The sequence below is a fragment of the Octopus bimaculoides genome, chromosome 20, assembly GCF_001194135.2.
Source record: "Octopus bimaculoides isolate UCB-OBI-ISO-001 chromosome 20, ASM119413v2, whole genome shotgun sequence".
NCBI lineage: Eukaryota > Metazoa > Mollusca > Cephalopoda > Octopoda > Octopodidae > Octopus > Octopus bimaculoides.
Window position 1 is genome coordinate 233,537 of NC_069000.1, and position 7,500 is coordinate 241,036.

The 7,500-nt window shown below is 38.7% G+C and overlaps 1 protein-coding gene across 3 annotated transcripts in view; it reads right to left on the minus strand.

Annotated features, from left to right (window-relative positions):
• The window catches only part of LOC106878803 (H(+)/Cl(-) exchange transporter 3), a 118,959-nt gene that overhangs the window by 110,719 nt on the left and 740 nt on the right, over window positions 1-7,500 (minus strand). The gene's annotated exons all lie outside the window — the stretch shown is intronic.

The following is a 7,500-nucleotide window of genomic DNA, read 5'->3' on the forward strand; positions in this document are numbered from 1 at the left end:
TGTGTGTGTGTGTGTGTGTGTGTGTGTGTGTATATATATATATATATAATATATATATATACACATATATGTGTTTGTGTGTCTGTCCCCACCATCATCGCTTGACAACCGATGTTGGTGTGTTTACATCCCCGTAACTTACCAGTTCAACAAAAGCAACTGATCAAATAAGTACTACGGTCAGTTTGTTCGACTAAAGGCGGTGCTCCAGCATGGCCGCAGTCAAATGACTGAAACAAATAAAAGTAGAAATAAACTTCCTGGGAGGTTCCAAGTCCTCAGACGACAACCGTTTGACATTCAGCCATAAAATAGGAGTGTGTGTGTGTGTGTGTGTGTGTGAGAAAGAGAGGGAGGGGTACCCTTAATTTGGCATGGTGTACCCTTAATCTGTGCTTGTATACTCTGGTGCATGTGCTTTTACACAAACACACACAGCGTCTTATCTACACTCTCTGCAGCTCAAATCCTATATATATACCACACAATATGGTTGTATAAGTAAATATTCACAGTGTTGTCTCAATTTCTTAGACTGATGCTCAGAATTGGATCCTAAAGACAAAGTTTTGGGGAAGAGAACAACATTTGCTATATAAAAACCATAACCAAGCACACGGTATACCAACGTTTCATGTGTATGTATATATATATATATATATATATATATATATATATAGACACGCTCTGCGCGCACGAACGCATGTGTGCGTTTATGTACGAGAATATATAGTTAAGAGGCAGGCGGAGACTTACAATGTAGTAGTTGTTGGTGAGGTCAGGTTGGTTTCATTGACGGACTGATAAACAAAGAAGTCACGAGATAATATGTAATGTGTACGCACTGTGTATGGAGACATAGATACATTACACACAAACAAGCATACAGATAAATAGATAGACGTGTGTGTGTGTTTGTGTGTATACACAGTAGGGGAATAAGAAGGTGATGGTTTTATATTTAAACAAAACTGTGTGAGTGAGTGAGTGAGAGAGAGAGAGAGAGTGTGTGTGTGTGTGTGTGTGTGTTCGTGTGTAGATTCTTTTAAACGCATATTCCAAGCTGGCTGTAATTCACAATGGAAAATAATAATCCTTTCGGTTATTGGCACATTTTGGGGGGCGGTAGGAGGGGAGTTGATTACATTAACCTCACTGCTCGACTGGTGCTTATATCGACCACGAAAGGACGAAAAGCACAATCGACCTCGGCGGAATTTGAACTCAGAATGTCAGGGCGGATGAAATGCCGCTACGCACCTTCTTTGCCCGGCCTGCTAACGATCCGTCCAGCCCACCGCCATGCTTTCCCCAGGCTTGTTATAAGTTCCATACTATCTCTTAACATTTTGCATTTTAGTAAGAATGATACGAAACATTAATGATCTATTATCAAATACCAACAACGTTTAAAGCCCGTCCTTAAACTGATTTTCAAACCCTGGGAAAATGTATCAAAATGTAAGGTTTCTATTTTACTTTACAAACACTTTTGACAGGTTTTCAAGCAAAACATCGCACAGAATCATAACTTAAACCCTACCAACTCATATTTAGATGATATCGTTATTGTGTGCAGTAAGCAGATGAGCTAGAGAATCGTTAGCACATCGGACAAAATGCTCAGCAGCATTTGTTCCGGCCCTAAACTTTCTGAGTTCAAATATCGCCGAGATCAACTTCACCTTTCAGACTTTCGGGATCGATAAAATGGAGAACCAGTTAAGTACTGGAGCCCCAATTAACACCACTCTCCCTAAAATTGCTGGCCTTGTACCTAAGTTTGAAGCAATTATTGTCCGCAGTAATTCTGATGAAATTTATGATAGGAATCTCAAAACATGTCATGTGCTTCGGTCAAAGAATTCTTTCAGTTAAAAAAAGAAAGGAAAAAAACTACGTTTTGGTCAAAACAAACATCAAATTGCTTTGTTTAATCATTTGAAACCACAAAATAACCTGTTCCTGTTCGATCGTTTCTTTTCAGATACTTTACCATTCCTCATCTAAAAAGGAACTTGAAAAAGTTCCCGAGTTGCTGGTTAATTAAAGTAAATTATATATTTTCGGTTCTCGATGAAAAGCTGTTGCGTTTTCCATTTCTTATTACATTTTCTATTGAGGAGAAAAAGAAATACGGTTGTGCTGAGGTCTTACATAGAAAGGAGATTTCTGCTCAACCAGATTGCAAATTTCTACAAACGTATTCACGAGGAATTATGTCAACTAAGTGGGAGAAAATACTTGTATTATGTAAAGAGAAAGCCGCATTTCTTTACTACGAGTGTTAGATGTTAGAAAGAGCAACTCTCACTTATTGCAACTCTTGTGAATTCGTGTCTGTAAAAGAATGATATCTACTGAAACAAAGAACTGTGCAAAGTAAAACCACTCCTTCCAACCTGAGAGGCAAAGCGTAAGAGCCAATCAGACAATATGGAAGTCAGTGTTTGTTAGCTTTGAATTCACGGACTCTTCCCAAAATCTCGTTAGGAAGACGTTCCTTTTTAAGAGCTTCACTCAATTCCTTCTGCTCTCAATTGTGCCAATTGAAACTCGTAACAACTCCTTTCTGACGACATTCTCTAGATGGCGTCTCACTAACCTACTTGACCAATTTTTCCTGACTGCCCGTATGTACACACACACACACACACACGTAAGTATGTGGTGAAACATTTTATTAAAAAACAACAGGCCGGTGTGTAAGCACAAAAGGGTCAGATACAGTTGTATGAGACAGGGAGCTAAAGTTGCGTACCGTTCTAGAGATCACCTGCCCAACGGATGTGAGTGTCTCTTCATAAATTGGTGGGAGGGCCAGTGAACTGATTAGAAACCTACACCTCTTGTATCCAGAACATAGATTTGCATTTGTTTCTTTTACCATCGGTGCAATGGGCTACATAACATCAGATCTGCATGGAAACCTCGAAATGCTTGAATTCTCCAAAACAGAACAGAGTAAATCGATCCACATTCTCCAGATATAATCGATTAAAGGAACAGTGAAAATTTGGAATCATTTCAGGGATTCTCTATTTGAGGTTCCTTAGAGAAGATATGCACACAATCATATATACATCTGTAATGCACATGCACGCGCACACACATAAATAGTAATGAAATATACACACTTGTGTCCTATTGTGACGCAAGCATATACACACGCATATATCAGCTAATTCAGGTAACCACAAACCTCGGGAGCTGTTTTGACTTAAACAAAAGGACTTTGCCACTTTGTAACCGACAGGCTTGGATTTATTTTAAGATCCCATAGATACACACGCATGCGCATGGAAATGACTTTTAGTAGAAGCTGAACCATTGCAATGTAATAAAGTTTTGTGTAAAGTAATGAAATACTCGACACGTTTTCTCATCATTGCGAAGCAGCCGACCCTTCCATGGCCAACCGTTAAGTTCACGGAATGAAATCCATCAACATTCTCAACCTCAATAGCACTTTCATTTTATTCTTCGTTCAACATCAACAATTTCTCCAAGAAGGAACATTCTCCTGGGTAACAGAGACAGAAGTTATTCTAACGAATCCTTAGATTGCCTCCAACTGCTGATCTTCTGTCAGCTTGTTCAAAGAGAATGAAACCAATGGCTTCATTTGTCACTTTGTTGTTGCATTAAATTGAAAATGCGTAGACAGGCCTGCCTGGCTAAGGAGCTTGTTTTGCAGCCTCGTGGTTTCGGGTTCGGTCCTACAGCGTGGCACCTTGGACAAGTATCTCCTACTACAGCGCTAGGCCAACCAATGTGAGTGGACTTTGAAGACAGAAGTTGTGCATCCCCGAATGCCACCGCCTAACAACCGGTATTGGTTTGTTGACGCCCCCATAACTCACGCTTTGTCCTAATTTCTGTTCGTAGTTATATCATTGTTATCTTTTAATAATTCTACACTCACTGTTTTTCGGCGGGAGGGAGGGAGGGATCGTAAATTTCTGTTTTTGTTTAATTAATGTTATCACGTAATGAGCGAGTTCTTTCCCTTATGTAAATCGGATGTTCAGCGGTAGCATCATTTGTTGAATAAAGTCTTTTAGTATCTGAATCTATGATGGTTTCTATCAACAGGCCAAAAGACAAAAGCAATCAATAGCAATCTGTTGATCATAGGTCTGTCCAGTGAACAGCTGGCCTGGGGCTAAACACCACCACCATTAAAAACCATAGAACCCAGTCCTACCATCATCATCATTATATGCCATACCACGGACCGAATGGAGTTATATGGACGCTAGTCCTGACATATGGTGTCTCTTCAACATCCTTAGGTCTGGGAGACCATCTCGGCGCTACTTCGGTATGCGCGATCTACGTAGCTAACCTGATTGATCGACACTTCGGTATGCGATCTACAGGTTTCATTTATTTATTACGGCTTAAATAAAACATTCTTACATTTTTATACATTTACTTATTTGTAGGCCTTGTGTCAAAATCTGAATATCATTATTAGACCGCCAAATATACGTGTGTTTGTGTGTGTGTGTGTGTGTAGAGTTAAGGCTTGACAGGATAATTTTTTAGCTCTACCCAGGGAGAGGAGTTTAGAGCAAAAGGTTAATCGAATAAAATCGACAGTATTACTTGGCTGGTACTTTTTATTGAACCCGAAGAGATGAAAGGCAAAGTTGACTTCGGAACGATTTGAACTCATGATAATGATTTCTGATTTAGGCCGAAGACCATCCACTTCGTAGGTATAAAAGGCGAAGATGACCTAGGCGGGATTTGAACTCAGAACGTAAAATGGTGGTTTCTAACACAGGCACAAGGTCAAAAATTAAATCTACCTCAGCACATGACTGGTATTTACTGTTAAATGATTTCGGTTGTCATGACGAAACTATTTATTCACATTTCTAATGACGTGATATTGAAATAAAAGGTTCTTCGATGAATTAAAGGGACAGTTTTAATACAGTCTTTGTATATATATTCGAGGTGTGTGGGAAGACGATCGTTCGAACAACGTTTTGTCTTTGTAGAAGCGTGGATAGCATGTGCTGGAGGTGGGGGGGGGACTTAAAAGGTTGCAAAAACACAGTAAACACGCGTGAACATTATCACACTTGTCATGTGTTTGTGGAGATTAATAATTTTGGCTGAAATGCTGCTATGAAAAATGCTTATTTCATTCCAAACAAAGATCGATAGAACCTTATGTTATATTATTCAAGCAAGTCACTCCAATATGGTCGGTTTTCGTTTATTGTACCTAAACAAGATAACAGACTGATAAAATAGCAATGTCTGTGGGTGAACATTAAAACTTCTGTTTTAACATAAATTCGTGACTGTGGATCTGAATGAGACAAGACATTGCCAAGTGGAATGACGAGAAAGCAACACGACCACATACGTGTATGTGTGTATGCATATATATATATCTGTGTGTGTGTGTGTGTGTGTGTGTGTGTGTGTGTACATACATCTGTTTGTATGTATTTGGATACACACACAAGACACAAGCATTGGTATGTGGGCGAAAGCAAAGAATACGCATAGCCGGTGTTTAGGGTTAGGGTTAGGGTTAGGGTTACGCCGAAAATGGGTTGTGCGCGTATCCTTTACCCCCGCCGGTATGTGTATATAAACACACACACAACACTCATCCACAGACGTATGTAAATCAGTAATGCTTGTGTGTGTGTGTGTGTGTGTGTGTGTGTGTGTATGCACACACACGCACATGTTTGTATATATCATGCATATATACACGCACACACACATATATATATTATGCATATATATACACACACACAAGCTCGTATATATTATGCATATATATACAATACATACACAAGCTTGTATATATTATGCACAGACACACAAACAAGTGTGCAGATACGTGACCAAGAACTGCTTCGAATTAAAAATATAATTCAAACCGATGAAAGATCGATCCCAAAGCTGGATGTAGGCGAGGCGGTAACCTTAATCCTGTACATGATAGTTAAATACGAGAGTCTGGAGTAAATATTGGTAAAAATCATCGGAGATGTGAGTGGAATTCCTAAAGACCAGATAAGAAAGGAAAGAGGGGGGAGAGTAATGGGTTGGTCGTCGTTTGTGTGGCGTGATGGGGTTTGGAGGAACGAAATAAGGTGTATGAAAAGGAGGTGTGTCTGTCTGTATATTAGGGAATAGATAAATATGCTGAGGCCAGTACATCTATACACACACACACACGAAACAAATTTATAAAAACAAATGGATATAGAAACACAGATTGATGGACAAAAATACACAGAGATATGTTAGTAATGGGTATAGGGCAGTTGTAAAAAAGAATAAGACAGCCAAACGAGATAAATCGATATAGAGAGAGAGGTAGGATGGCGAGGTAGACATAGGTAAAGGCTAACAGATGGAAAGGTAGTCATAGACAGGCAAATGTAAGAATTTAATGGAAAAAAAGACAAAACCCGGCAGAGACATGGATACAAAAGAGGCCCACGAGGGTGGATGGATGAAGAGAGAGAGAGAGAGAGGTTTGCAATGAATTGACAGGAGAAGAGAGGTGCAAATGGATAAGTAAAAAAGATAAAACGACAGAAGTCGGCAGACATGTAAACATGTATTTATGGGAGAATGTAAAGAGGAATCTAAAGGAATGTAAAGAGACGAAAAAAAGACACATTTGAGAGTAAAAGGGAGAGAATGAAGAGAAAAGAAAGTATAAAGATAAACCGGGATGAGAGAGGTAGAGAGAGTTAGTGGTGGTGGCCATTGATAAACGTCCAGAGTATCCTGATGGTTGTAGGAAAGGGCCAGAAAATGTCCCTATCATGTTCATAAACATGCAAGCACACATATCGTACTATTTAATATGTTAATATAACCACATTTAGATATATAAAGGGAAGGAGGCTACTATTAAATATTGTAATATAAATCATAAACGCATATACACTATATATATACATACACTATATATATATGTATAGGCATTATATATTTTCAAAAGATTTACGTGGGGGTGGGGGTGTATAAAAGGAAGTCTTTCTAGTATTTCATAAACATAAGCATATTTTATTGATGGTAACAGTGTAATCATGTCACATAGCTGAACTGTTCCACAATTACGAATATATACATACACACACATATATACAGTGTATACATCCTGTGTAAGGTTTAGGATCTGTGGCTATCAGTTTCGGAAGTAAAAACATTTTAGTGTTGAAGAGGAAAGTACATAAGCATGTGTATGTGTGTATATATATGAGTGTGTGTGTATATTATCTAAACACTTGTGTCGTGTGATATCTGTGCATTGCGCCGATTGTATATAGATCTAGTCATAAATATGTTGTGAATGTGTATATTTCTGCATGCATTTTGTGTGTATATTGCCTCTATACAGCAATATATTTTGTTGTGAGTGTGTGTGTAGTGAAAAGATTGGAATTAACGGTGATAACCTTTAAGAGGGTGGACACTGACCAGGGCAGGGTTAGGATTGCCCTACAA